This window comes from Wasmannia auropunctata, unplaced genomic scaffold (genome assembly GCF_000956235.1).
Source record: "Wasmannia auropunctata unplaced genomic scaffold, wasmannia.A_1.0 LD336060.1, whole genome shotgun sequence".
Lineage (NCBI taxonomy): Eukaryota > Metazoa > Arthropoda > Insecta > Hymenoptera > Formicidae > Wasmannia > Wasmannia auropunctata.
In genome coordinates, this window is record NW_012026830.1 from 2338674 (window position 1) to 2354246 (window position 15573).

A 15573-nucleotide genomic window follows, 5' to 3' on the forward strand; every position below is an offset into this window, starting at 1 on the left:
CTGTATTAGGCACGAATTGAAAATACACGCTCTGCATCTTGAACGAGATGAGTCACACATTTTTTGAGATTATGATAAAAGATTGACAATTATTCGCGGAATGGCATGGACATGAGACTACTTGTCTATCCCGCAGGGCACGTTCGCCATTGCAAAAGACCAAACATGGAAAGATCACTGGTAGAGTAAGCATAATGACATCATTCGGACGCACGTGTAGCGTCCACCTGTGCCGTACTCGCGCGTTTACGATGCGAGCGAGACTCACGCGCTCATACTTCGCGTTCCAGCTTGCAATTTACACATTGTTCCGGGGTGGTATAAGCATCTGTGCAAGACATTTTCGTTTGCATAACGAGAGAAAAACGAAAACAAACAGTGTGACACATTTCTTAATCAAAGAATCATATTCTGCAATAATATATGCGAGTTTCAACAAGATCCGCATCTCTCTACAAAGATATACCTAGAATATATAAAGTAAGATATTAATATAAATCAAATATATTACCCTGTTAATGGAACGATAATTAAAATAAATATTTTTCATGATGACATAAGTGTTTACGAGTCGTTTTATCGTATTTCACGTGTTGCAATTTGCGAGAATCCAAGAAAAGGTTAAGACGTATTAATATCTTTTTTTTTTTGGGAAACGACCTCTTTCGTGTAGAATCGATCATCAGGTGCGAATTGTGTGTACAATCTCATGGTATTTATCACTGTCTGCTTATCGCCAACGTTTACATCAAGCACGCTCCGCGCCGCGAAAGTCGTGTACGTTCTATGTTTACATCATGGCATCCTTGTTTGTATAGTATTGCACATAACGTTTCGTGGTTAAACACAACTGGCGGGTTAATAAAGTAAGAAAACAGCGTCCACGTTGCTCTCGAAATATTTCTCGATACAACAGAGATGATAAAGATAAACAACTCACCGCAAAATGCTAAATTAGTTTGGTTTTTACTCAATTATATAGTAACACTATGCCATATGCATATCCCATATCGATGCTATTGTGTATATTAGAATGCGATATCTCATATAGTGGATTTTGTTTATTTATGCGATAATATTATGATATTTAATCTCACTCGTATTATGCTCTCGATATAATGCCAAATTATTATGCATAATAATATGCAAGGGTTTTATATTTGTAATTAACGCATTCTGTTATTGGCGAATTCATCATAGGGAAAAATAGAAGATATAATATATCGCGTATGCATATATTATTTTGTGCTACTGGATAATAGGATACTGGATAATATTCTCTGTTTAAAAAAATACACAGAATATATACAGAAGAATATACAACACAAATATAAATATAAAAGCGTTAAAAGTGAAATATAAAAATACAGATTTTTTCATACATGATAAAAGATAATATACATATATAAGTATATGCAAAAATATTTATTTGTATTTTTTTTAACGCGTTTGTATTTATATTTATGTTATTGTATATTCTTCTATATATATATATTTCTATATATATATTTTTTTAAGAGAAAATAGTATATCTGTATTATTTAGGAATAGGAAGCACTTTGGAATTTATCATTTAATCTTGCATTTCTAATTACATGTTACTTTATTTTTTGTTTTAATTTTGATTTCAGTGTTCCCCGCAGATATAATTCGCGGTCGATAATACGGCATAGGCGGCGTATGTAATTGGATATTAATTGGTAACGTCACCGTCTTTCCGGCGCGAGTCTCCCACGCCCTCGAGGGACCGAAAGTTGGATACGGTCTCTTCTCGGACGACATAATGCAATTTCGTCTGCAGCTCTCTCGGAGATCCGGGATTCTGCGCGTCGTGCCGTACGATAGATCTGCCCGTACATTTCATATTTATTCGCGAAATCCTTCCCACGAGGTACGACAATGATTCTCCACTTCACACGACTCGGCAGCTTGATGAAGCAGACCGGTGAGTTAATTTCATTTACTACGATCAGACACATCGGCGAATGATCAGTATTAACGAATATCGCTAGACAGTCAAACTCTGTCTTGCTGAATGAGGAAATAACTTTTTATCTGATCAGAAATCAGATACTTGTATATGATAAATAAGGGATTTAAATTCGGCGATTATAAACGATTTAATTAACTTTATACTGTTTATTTCGACATAAATGAGCATCTTTGTAGAATTGGACTCGTATAAATATTATTACCGAAACAAAATTTCCGACAGAAGAGTTAAATACTTCTTTTTTGATTGTAAAAATGCTGTTTTCGATTTCACATCTTTTCTCTGCGTGAGATTCTTTGAAAAATCGTCCTACCATTTAACTTCAACACGGACTTCATCTTTCATTCTTACAGCTCCGTTCTCCATCCCGCGGCTACTTCTCTTTAATTGCTTTTCTACAACACGATAACCCGCCGTTTATTTCTAGAAATCGATATTGGCGCTGGACCAAGTCCAGTATTTTCTAATTTCGTTAATGCCACTTTACGACGAGAAACATCGAACGCTTGATATAGAAATATCTCTCAAATATTTAACTATTTTCTGCTTTGAAACAAATTTTCAAGATTTTTATGAATTAGATCTTTACGACTTCGAGAACTTCGTTCTCTTTAGAGAGAAAATACGAAAAAAGGGAGAAAACTAAATTAAATCGAAGGTGATTGAACGTGGGGGGTGCATTAGATCTTAATGTACATTTAATGACACAACGTTGCGAACTTCCTAGGGGGGAGGGTAAAAGTCTGTTGGATCTATAGAAAGGGTCAATGTGTCTACCCGCTGTTTTCTTTCCCCTCGTGCCTCCTTCGCGCGAAACCATCAATCGTTAGGCAGCGTGTATCCCGCAAGCGAGACCTCAAACGCGATTTACTTTACAAGCTTCTTCGATTTCGCGCGAAGATTAAATGCCATCGTTTGCGAGAGTAATCACGATGGAGTGCAAGAACATTGCGCCTCGCTGAGTTTCACTTCTTGGAAGATTTAACCATGAACGATGTGAGCATCTCCCGTGGAATAAAAATAGAATTCCAGATATCTCGATTCTCCATCGGATATTATTATAGGCTCGATTCACGTAATAGGTATCTAATATACGGCAACGCAAGTCGCTATATGTAAAATCCTTTTTCCGTTTTACGAGGGAGCGGATCAATTGTATAATCTAGATGAAATCGGGGATACAATTGTGAAATCTCAGGTAGTCGTTTTCTGCAGAAATTAAGGACGACGTTACGACATCCGTGGCGACCTTTTGCGGAATTAATTAATTAACGCTTGGCGCTGCCCTTTGCAACCGAGAACGACAGTTTACTCGGGTCCAGTCAGCGTTTCGCGAACGTTAATTGGTTTTTATCGTGACATAAACCGCCATTTGTCTTTATCGTTTAAATCGCGAATTTATCATGACCGGTGTATCATGTTACTCGCCTCGCACGACTCACAGGTGGCAGCTGGTTCTGTTGTCGTGCCAGAAATCTTCACGTCACCACGAGGTTTCGGTGAAACTTCGCGGGAGTGTAATTTAATTTTAGACGGTCACGAATTTGATATTTTTTTACGCATTAAATATACTAGAAATCTACTACGATTACCGTATCGTTATAATTAATTCTTGGCTCGTAAGATTATGATAGCATTGATTTAGTAAATCGGTCGTAAGTTATATCTTCTGAACATACTTAAAGGGGATAAGTAAACTCTGAATATTATATATGATAATACCTACAATAGAAATATATATGTCCACATTAAAATAATATTAAGGAAACGTATATATGTGTATACGTGCATTATTAAAAAGTAAATAAATTTTATAAAGATGTAAAGAAGATAAGAGAAATATATTAATTGGTTGGATCCATCAGATGATTTATCTTTATGAACAACATTCTTTAAATATACTCAGAGTAAATAGAAGAAATTCCGAGTTGGCTCTTTCAAATTATGTATTGGCAAGCGTCGGATTTAACTGTTTCGTCTCAACGGCGCCGTTTCCGGCGTACGAACGGCGCGAGTTCCTCGCGTTATACATTGACGTTGCATCGTCATAATGTATACACGTCGGCGGTGGCGAGGCGGTTATAGTTAAGTTTGCCAGGCATTAATCATACACTCGGCTGGAAGGCTGTTTCTTCCTTCGCGTTGGATATAGCATCCGAGCTTTCCCCAAGTGGCTCACCAAGCTTTCGCTCTCGGCGCGATCTCTTGCGCGAGAAACAGGCGGGGCGGTATTATAGGAGCGTCATTGCAAAATGACGCACAAAACGAAAAATGTTACTCTACATTTGTGTTATTATATGTTACGACGCGCTAACGCGGATCCCTTCCTCAAGCTCGAACCTGGTTTGGAAGGTTCTATGCGGAAACGAACTTTAAATTACAACAACAAGCCCAGGGCATAAAACAAAGTTTTCCTTTCTGCGTTTCTAGTTGCTTTCCAGTATATACACTCACCGCAGGCACTTGGCTGAGCACTCGGTCGGATACTTGAGCCTCTAAGGAGCGAATAGTTTAAACTTCGGCTGCTCGGTTTACAAGGTAGTACCACCGACGCTACTGGCTATCGTTGGTTGTAATCGTCGAGTATATTAAGTTCGTTGCAGTTGTAAGCTTGATCAAGATGCGTGCAGCTCAATTCAGTGAAAAAATCTTTCACGGCGAGCGTTCTCGGTTTTCATCATTAATTCGCAAAAATACCCGAACTTTTGCTTCTCAGTAAACGCGAATAATAACAGCACTCGTGTCACGTATATTGTGCTTAAAAATCTCTTTTATAAAGTGTCATCTTTTCTCAGAATATAAACGACATCTTTTAGAAAGATTTTTAAAGTCTGATTCAGACCATGTAATATATCTTGATCAAGACTATTTAGAAATGTTTTTATGATTTTTTTCACTTATTTTCGACATGAAGTAAGGCACAAGAGCGAGTACATTTTGTTTCATATACGAAAGATGTTTTTCGCTCGTGCACTTGCGAATGTCTTCCACCCTTTTTCCTCGGGTCGATAACCGCGCCGACGATTTAAATTGAGCCGTCGAACGATCGAGTTAATAGAGAACGGAGATTGGACCAAAATGGGCATATCGGAACGACGCGGAAGAAGCGTAATTGAACGCGACCGAAGTGGCTTACTTGCAAGACGATCTATAAATACATGCGCGGCCACTGCCTTCTCCTCTCTCCCTCTCTCTTTCTCTTTCTCTCTCCCTCTCTTTCTTTCTCACTCTCGTAAGCTTTGCTTTATTAATTCAAGTTTCCTCGTGCCTTCGCGCCTCGCGTTTCACATCGCTTCACTGCGCTGTAACCGGCCATCGCTATCCCAGAGATCCGCGGCCAGTTGAACTGCATGTCGGGCAGGTCAAATAATTTAATTCAAAGTGAGTGGAGATATTAATCTGATACAAATAGTCGTGAGTCATTGTGTTAAAAAAGATAAGAAGCATCACATTACATTATATTACATTAAATAAGATCTTTGTATCATAATTGATCTTGAATTGATCCACTACTTTAAACACTACAATTAAAGTAGGTAAAACGTAACACATATATTTGACGTTAGATATCTGTAACATACGTAGTATTGCCTTGAAAGTGTTTCTTAATTTTTATTTAAAAGTAATCAAATTCTATTTTTAGTTAATTAATTAATTTATTTTAAAAAATAGAGAAATGAAAAGATGTAATTTTATTGAGAATTTCACTGCAAGTAATGACACTTTTTAAATAAATTTTTAAGTATCTTTAAAAAAATAATTCAACATTGAGAAAGATATGTCGATACATGATGATTCTCTATGAGGTAGCACAATCTTACAGTGCTCTTCTCACAGTGTTCTCCAAATAAGACGTTTGCCCGTCAGTGGAATTGCGTTCTGTCGGAACATCAAGTTTTCGCGAACGTATCCGTGTCAGCGTATCCAAGACAGAGACGAACAGGCATTTCGCAGGATTGTGCAAAGTACGAAAAGCGCGTCGACGTCGACGGCGATTCTGACAAAAACCGCCTGAGAAGGTAAAAGAGGCGAAAGACATTTCCGTTGAGTAAAATCTTTCGTCGAGTTCTTCTCATTCCACCTTCGCATCGCGAGAGAAATTTTCAAATCTTTTCGACAGGATTTCTGGATCGCGGCAGTATTTCTTCGTCACGTGCTCCTCACTGGGAAATTATCGTCGCAAATATATTTTCTTCGTTAATTATTTGATTCAAGCGTAATATATAATTAACGGCTTAAATGTATAAGAATAATGAATTTTTGAAGGGGTTGCTAAATTTTTCTAGACACTTACGTCGTTACAGACATTTTGAGGCGGCTCGCGCGTAGTATCTTAGGCGCAGAAACCGATATAGCTGCGCGACGATGGTAGTCTAAGCGATAACCTAGATTCGCCGACGCATAAAATGGAATGCGATCGAAAGTTGAAAGAGGAGAAGGTGCATAGGGGAGAGGCGAGGGAGGAGGAAGAGATCTCACCTTCCGTGGAACGCATCGACACCTATTACATGCGCGTAGATATCGAGGTGTCGCGTTTCGTAGAGATAGCACTTTTACGCTGTCGTCTTATCGCGTATCTTCCTCACAAGGTTATTTCCCGAATAAACGATAGCGTAAAATAGTCGAGACCTCGGAGATCTCACTTTAGGCCCACTCATCCTCCCCCCCTCGCTCTTCCTCCCTCCCGTCGTAAAACAAAGACGACTACCGAGCGTAGGAAAACCGTCGAATTGCGAAAGTCAATGGTCTCGAAAATATGATCGCTGTCGAGATTACGGTGTCTGGCCTTTTTGCACCGAGAGCTCAAACACAGGAAGGTCTGTGTCGGGTTCTCACGAGACTCACGGCTTTACGGAAAGCATCTATCGTGAGATTTTGATCCGACGAGTGAAAGTAGATGAATCGAACAGTTTCCTGTCGTAGGAGCAATACAATTCATATTCACTCTGTTGAGTCTGAATACGTTGAGTCTTCGTTGAATGCATATCAAAGCTCATTAGCATTGAACAGTTTGTCTGTAAGTGTTTAAGCTTTTCGAAGCAAATAGTGAGTCTCGAGTGAGAATCGGATTGGAGCTTTCTAATTAATGACTATAATATATTTTCGAGCGGGAGAAAATAAAAGTTTCTGCAGTCCTCAAGACTAATATTCGTGACTTAACGCGTGTCTGAAGTCACGGATTCAATACTGATTAAATGCCGCCGTTTCGACCACGATAAGACTCGCTGTTGAAACAATTTCAGCCGTACGGTCGGATTAGCGGCTCATCGAGAGCGTAATTACGGAGCGGGGCGGTCTCCTTCCTTTCTCAGGAGTCTCTCGAGTTTACCGCTCCGGAGCGAGCGAGCGAGCGAGCGAGCGAAACACACGGGCGAAATCTTATTATGCCGCTCCACAGCCGGGGGACCAGGAGCGTAACCTCGAGGAGAGAAGATGACCGTAGGAATTGCGCCGTCGGCATGATTCATCCGACTTTCATGAGAAAATGCAATTTTTACCTGCGGGTGCCTGCCGCCGGGGTCTTATGACACGCGGTCTTATAACAGCCGCTATTACCGTCCCGGTAATACGAGACGTCGAGACAAAGGCAGCCAGTCGTTCGCGAGAGTATTAGCGCACTTGCGAATTAAATTAACCATCGAAACCGTTTTCGCAGAAATTTTGCTAAATACGTAATACAGCTTCTAAAACCTCTCCGGTAGATCATCGGCGTTTACAATTGCGACGTCCATCAAAGTCCAACACTCCAATTCCAAGTGTGTAAATCTGTAGTCACATTTTACGCATTTATACGCGTGTTATATTTTTACACATTTTATCTGTGTTTTACACAGTTAAATGCATATTTTTTACACGCTTGCACATATTATTGTGAAATTAACCGTGAAAAAAATATGCATTTAACTGTGTAAAACACAGATAAAATGTGTAAAAATATAAATGCGTAAAATGTTATTACAGATTTATACACTTGGATTTGGAGTGAACGGTGCAAACAAATAATTGATTCTTCGCTTGTTTTCATGTGAATCTCACTTTAAAACAGTCCCGCCGTGCTTCTCGTTGAGGAAATGAAAATTCTTTTCAAAGATAACGATTCACAATTTTCGTTCGGGGAAAAAATTGACTCCGAATCTGTTAAGGAATCTCGATAGAAAACGTGTGACATTCCGTAAAGATATATGTCCCTGGCTTGTTTCCCGTTCAGAAAGTTATATGACTTCGAAACATAAATCGAGTTTCTTTTGACGCGCAAATTCCGGAATGCTTTCATTACTTTCTGGATATTGGATGAAGGAAGACGGCGGGGACGTAAACGGGCATAAATTCTGATTGAGCGAGGCAATCTTGACATTAACGGGTAATTACAAATTTAATAACCTGGAACACATTTTAGCGTATTACTCTGTCAGATTTTTAGTTTGTAAACATAATGAAGAGAGTTCACTACAGAGAGTTTATGATTCCGATGAGCTACGTTGAGTGACATAACTTGCAAGATAAATATCCTTTTTAGATCACGAGGCGAGCTATGCTGAAAAATGTACTTTTTATCGCTTTCTGTTTCTTCTTTCGCGTGACAGTATAACGAGTCATCCGGCTCGAGCTGGAAACTTCTTTGCAAGAGAATCGTTACGGCCGCGAGAATATCTGACCGTAAAAAGACACGCGCCTGGCGGTATACTTTTGTGGGAATAAGCACAGTCTCCTTGCAACCGTCATCCGTATCGGAATCGGTGGCGGTGATTACGCGAAGACAAAGTGAGCTTTGTCTTTCGGATCAAAAGCGCCCTGTTGACGAGCTTGCTTTAACAAATAAACGCGAATTCTTTTTCCTTTCCATTAACATTTTTCCCGACGGAAACATTTCCGTCGATGGCTGCCCGATCTGAGAAAGTTTTGATTAATCGTCATTACGGACGTCTTGAATATAAAGACATCGCAGAATAAAGGCTGCATTGTCAATGATTATCCTCGTATCTGCTCGTACGTATCTAGCATCATGTGTGGTGCTAACGTAATCCTTTTGTAACTCTTAGTGCCGGAAAAGGCTTTAACTTTATCTGATTTCACGTTGCTGTGAACGCGAGTATATAGCCATTATTGCATGTCTTGCGATCAAATTTTATTATAGATTGCACAAATATTTAAATCAAGATTTTTTTCTGATTTAACCGCAAAGAGATAAAATTATCATGTAATCTAAATTTTTCTGCAGTATAGAATACATAAATTTATTTTTAACTCTCTCGGTTCACCGGGATGGTCTTTTTGAGCGTGAAACAATTAGCAGTAACGGTGAATAGCGGCAACGGTACTCTGGTGCGATTACGAACAAAATATCTATTTGGGACTGCGGCGCAAAAGTGAGACTGTTATTTTAACGATCGAAACTTCGAGTTGCGCGAGGAAAATCAACAAAGCGCACGTCAAAGTGTGGATCGCGTATTTTCCGAGCACTCGACGATGGAGATAAGCGGGCGAGATAATGCGGCCGAGCGCGAGTGTTTTATCCGTCGAAAGTACGATGGAAATCTGCGCTTTGTGTAACGCTCGGTGATCGCGGTTACAGAACCAGCGTCTGCGCGCTCCACGTGCACGAACAGAACTCCGCAGTCCTCGTAAGGCCGACTTTCTCCTCCGTTGAGCATTACGCAACCACGTACTCGGCATCTTTGGGTCGCGAATACGGAGAGAACCAAGAGAAAAGGAACGCGGAGAAACGGTCAGCAACAGTGAAGTCTTATCGTATTCATGAAAACACACGAGACGATGCAATTTTATATTCACGTTTCATCACGTGAATATTTATACTCTATCGACAAATTTGCTCCGGATTTTCCATCTTTGCTATAATTGTTATACATGTATACTGTACCGTGTCAATCATCATATCATATATCTTTTAGAAATATTATTAAAGTCAGACTTTAATAATATCTTTTTTTTTAGAATTGGAACGTTTTATTAACAGCGAAGAAAATATTAAAACATGTTTATTATTAGATTTATTTTTAATTTTTTTAATTCACGCTATTACGAACATTTTGCAAAATTATAATTACGTCCTTAGGTTTTCATAAAAGCTCAAATAAATGTAATGTTAAATTTCTGACTGTAGCTTGGAAAGCTCGCATGCATAATGGATTTGAATTTGAAGTATATGTAAATGTTTATCGCTTTATACCTACCCATTTTTTGCGTATTTTACGTCGAGAGAGATAATTAATGTTAATTATTAATTTTGCGAACATACATTCGCTAGTATTTAATTATATTTATCACTACTTGCAAATCGCGGCCGTTATAATTTCTGCAAGGAAAAAATGGAGATACCGCGAGTCATTATCTAAATCAGGAAGCGACCTTAATTATGGCGAAACACGATCTTTTCTTAGCGCGGCACTTCTTTTTTTCCACCGCACTTTTCCTCTCTATGAGTGACACGTTGATTGGCGTGCGCTTTCTATGTACAACTTTGTAGCTCCCGGACTCGCTGACACAGCGAACGCAATCTAATTAATTCAGGGAAATTACGACGGGCAGTCGTGCACTCGGTTAAACGCGACTTTCCAACGTGTCTCACGTAAAAGCGAATCCGCCGTACTTCCGTTTCACGCACGGGGCAAGCTCGAGCTTGTAAACACACCACAGACCGAAATAGGGCTCTCATATTAATAGCTCGTCCCAAGTGCATTTGGTTACACTACCGTCGAGATACCAGCAAGGATGAGGGTTTAGGTAGAGAAATCGGAGTGGATATGCGAGCGAGAAAACGATGTGAGTGAATATAATATATTTATGACACTAAAGTTTCGAACCAGCCAGTCAAAAAAAGTCATAAATTATTCTTCGTTCTTGGAAACCTTCTACAGTGGTTCGTTTTGACAAATTGTCTTTTTATGACGATACTTTAATGACGTTATCTGTTTCTTTATCGTACTATAATATGTACACTAATATGTACTAAGTTAATTTATAATTAATGAATTAAAAAGGTATATATGACGTTATCTGTTTCTTTATCGTGTACACTAATAATAAATTAATTTATAATTAATGAATTAAAAAGGTGTATAAGTTGAGAGTATAAATTTAGTCGCATGATATATTTCATGATGATATGTAGGTAAAATTTCTGACGTTTGTCTTTTTACGGCAGTTTGTAATGATTTATTTAGAATTTAATTTGCAATATATTTCAATTTATAAATTATAATTTTGTTAATTATGCAAAATTTTCTGGAAACTTCTGCTAAAGAAAATTGGCTTTGAATTTATAAAGAAAATTAACATTAAACAATTTTTAATGGAACCAAGAATTCTAATATAAATGTTATAACGTGTAAAAGCGTCAATCTGAATCTTGATAAAAATAAATTTTAAATTTTCCTTTTCATGAAGACACATTAACAAGAAAGCCTTGATCAGATGTACAATATCAAGATAAAGAGACGTGATACGTGTATATACGAAATGTAGATCTTCCGAGACAAACATAAGTGCCTTTAATACCTTGGGGTCAGCCATGCGACGACGCGTTTTCGTCACATTCGCCACGTGACAGAGATGTAAACCCCGCCGGATCTGGAAATCTCCTTCGGAATTCGTTTTTTTTTTGGGATCGCCTTAGATCTCTGATAACGCTTATCGCTATAATGAAAAACACTCGTTAACAGCAGTAGAACAATAACACTGAATTTGCCCGAACGTGCAGCCGAGCTCTCTCCCGCACTTCCGGTTCACGGAGCGGAGCGCGCGAGATTTCGCGGTACGCGCGAGTGCGCGGGATAATCGCGAATTTTTTTCGCCGTATTTTTTTCGCGTGGTCCTTGTGCCATGCAGCTTCGCTCGCGGGAGCCTGCTCGCCGGGGACTTACGTCGACGCGAGGACCACCACGACGACGCCGCCGACGACGACGTTGACGGCGCTGACGCCAGTCGACGAAGCAGCCGACGAGGCGACGTTTGCGAGGCGGGGATGCGGAACCCCGCCGTAGGAGGGGTTAGCAATGGCGGGTGCGAGAGCAGGGTGCGGAGGTGAGGTGGAGGTGAGGCGAACCTGGGCGCAGGTTCGCACGCCCCCGCGATATTTACCGCTCGTGCGAACCTTCGGGGATTTCTTCGGTCCACTCTGCATGAGATCGCCATTAAACAAGTGTAGTTGATCGAATATATTCTTGGTCGCGAACGTCGGAGCTTCCTCAGTTTCTGTCTACTCAGTTTTTTTTTTTAAAGATCATCGCTTCAGACAGGATTGCATATAGCTGAAGAGAATATTAAATAGATCACAGCATATACATATGTAGAATAACGGTAATTTTTGTCATTTTACCCGACATTTTTTCCTTTAGATTCAGGCGTGACTCATCGCAGAAATGAACGTTAAATACTTTTCAAAAAGTTGTGAAACAACTTTGACTTCTGACCGTCAGAAAACAGAAATTCTCCTATTCAATTTCGAACGAGAAAAACGATCCGTTTTCTGAAATACGCGCTACGTGGAGTCCAGACTGTTTGAACATTCGGATATACCGATCCTACCATTTATTTCGGTCGCTTTTGTTTCTTCGAAAGGCATGGCGTTGAAAAACGTGGTGCGAAAGGCGGCCGTCGGTCGGTCAGCTGGCTGCAGGTCACTTCTGACAAAAAGGGATTTCCGCCAGCGCACCGCTCGCGCTAACTAATTTTCCCCGAATTCCGTTTGAGCGTAAAGATTTGCTCGATCGAGAGTACAAATACAGCGCATATAGTGCTCCTTAATATAGACGACTTCCTTTATTTCATTTTCATGATACACGAAATATTTATTTGATCGTTCCACGGATCTTCAACTAATAATTCACTCGCGACTTCCGGCGCGCACGCACCGTGGGAAGAATCATAGGATTTTGTTGTAACGGTGAAATTGAGTATAGCAGGACGGCTTGTTGAATCGCTAAACGCAAGTAATCTTTTCGCGAAACGAGAATTCCGATTCGCCGTAATGCTGCGTGCGTAGAAGCAGCAATTTCCATTCATTCCGAATTTAGGTTCTTCCAACTGCGTAAACTTTCGACGAATATTACGTTTGCATTATCTCGTGAGAGAAAAGTTCTTTTAAAATTAAATGATACTCTTTTTTAAAAGAGAACGAGGGAGATTTTTTTGTTAGATTTTCCGCGATTTTTAGATTGCGTGTATTCCATTACTCGCTACTTCAAGGATATTACATTCCGAGCGCAATGCTTAGTTTGCCGCGAAAAATTGCGATATTGCGTGATGGATATGTAACGTGTATAACACGTGTCAGATACACGAGATGCAGATAGGATGAGTCCAATGGAGGGAGGCTCGCCGTCTGTATATTTGATGCTAATCTAATCGTTATAAAGGTGTAATAGCGTTTTTGAGAATCGTTTTTTTTACATTTTTTATAGATCCGCTCATTCGGAGGGTTAGGATTCGCGTAAAGTAGCCACGGATATAGCAATGAGATATTAAATCGAGGAGATCATTAGAAGAGCCGAAGAGTTTTTTTATAATAATTTTTCGCCCCAACCTTGACGTGGAGTATCGACGTTACATTAGCGTCACGTGCCGCCGCTATTTCGCATTTATTATAATGTTTATTTAAAGCGCACATGGAGTGCCCTTAAGTTCCATCTGTCTTATGAATTATAAACCGGAGCTCTAATCGAATTCGCAGCCTCTGCGGCCGAACTCGCCGAAGTTCCGATACATGAAACGCATACAAACGCCGCATTTGATCTTGTAATTTGATTGCAGATAACGCTTCCTCATATTCGACTACACGCTCCGCTTATTGACTTTTGTATTATCGTGCTTGACACGTGGAAGCGTGTGCTAAACATGAGTTAATGCGAATTCGTTATGAATGTAAAGCGAAAATTAATACGCTATTGTTCCCTGTTTATTTTATCGCGATTATTTTTTTAGAAAATTACCAGCTACTCTTTTCGATACGTGTATAATCATTTTATACACACATACACATACTTACTATGTTTTATTCGTTGAGAAATTACATTATCAAAGGGATTAAAAGGCAGAATATAATTGAACAGTATATAATTTGAACAGTAACATTCAAAAGAATTTTATGTTGCTTATCCTAGTAAATATAATCTTATCAAGAACACCTTTTTGGCGGAAATTTATCAGTATTCTATCAAATTCTATAAAACTTTGACATATCATTCAAGCAAGTTATTGCAAATTATCGATATTTTATAATTAATTGATCTATTCATTTCTTATCTTCGATAAAATTCTATTGTCTAATATAGTCGTAATCTCGTGAAAAAAATATTTATTTAGAGTTTATTCCGTTTGCGACACGCGGCTTTATCAAGTGCATGGTATTCGTACGAAGTGCTGCAAGCGTATCCGAGCGCTTTGTTCTTCGGTACCAGCGGCTCCATCGTGCAGTGTCTGGTTTATCTAGAGCGCCTGCGCCCCTCAGGCCTCTGGGGTGGTAGCGATGGTGGGGACGGCGGTTTTCGGAGGGTGGATGGCGAATATTGACGTGTCGCAGGCGAGCCAGGGGTTAGCAGGTGGCAGGAGCCAGCGAGGCCAAGGGCTCCTGGGGGCAAACGAGGGGTGGAAACAAACTCGAGAGGATGCGGCGTCTAGTACTGCGTGTAGGGGTTAGCCCCTCTTTCGCGAGTCGCCAATCGTAAGGTCGCCGAGAAATATCTTGGATCGATCTCGTGTTGCGCAATACGCTAGTCTTTAATTCGCCATTTGCTTGGCTAAAGAAAAAATTATAAATTGATTTTATTCTCGATCGATCAGCCTTTTATTCGATGACCGTAATCTAAAAAAAAAAAAAAAATCAAATGTTATTGAGATTACTTAGATAGGGATTGATTAAAAAATTTTATTCCAACTCTGCCTAATAAATCAGCTTATTTTAATAACGTTGATATTGCAATAATTAATGTAGGAATTAATTGTTAATTCTCAACTGAATTCAAACTTAAAACGTTTGTGTTTTTTCCGAAGCTCATCGAAAGCTTTATGGTTTTATCACAATTTTCGCTTTTATGAATAAAAGCGTTATTTATTTAGCGGGTACAGTTACTACGTAAGAATTTTCTATTTTTATTTGTAATCGACTCGCAATAATCATGTTTTGCTCATAAAAACACCATCGTATACCATCTCGTGTATATTCATCTGTCAGAAACTGTCTGAAACAGAATATCTATACATATACTATTGTAGAATTAGCCGATACAATAATAGATTATCATGGATTTGAAATAAAATTTCAAACGAATAATAGATTATCGTGGATTTTAAATAAAGTTTATTATACTAGAAAAAAAATCCACATCATTAGTTTACAATTAAATGAGAACGACTTTGAGTTTCTATCTGTGGAGTAAAATTTTGCTCCTCTTTCCGTCATCTCTGACATAGAATATCATATATCTAGTGACATGAATCATTTGAAAACGTTTTATTTGCAACCATACTGAATTTCCAATTATTATAGGTTATTTTACATATCTGCGTCCACCTATATTAGTACACATAATCTCGTTATTATACAATATTATCAATAATTTTAA

The 15573-nt window shown here is 39.1% G+C and overlaps 1 long non-coding RNA gene across 1 annotated transcript; it reads left to right on the top strand.

Moving 5' to 3' along the window:
• Positions 1 to 8021: 8021 nt before the first annotated feature.
• On the top strand, positions 8022 to 9933 carry LOC105450561. Its single transcript, XR_974475.1, has 2 exons — positions 8022 to 8354; positions 9567 to 9933. It is a non-coding gene; the product is annotated as an uncharacterized LOC105450561 (long non-coding RNA).
• Positions 9934 to 15573: the final 5640 nt, after the last annotated feature.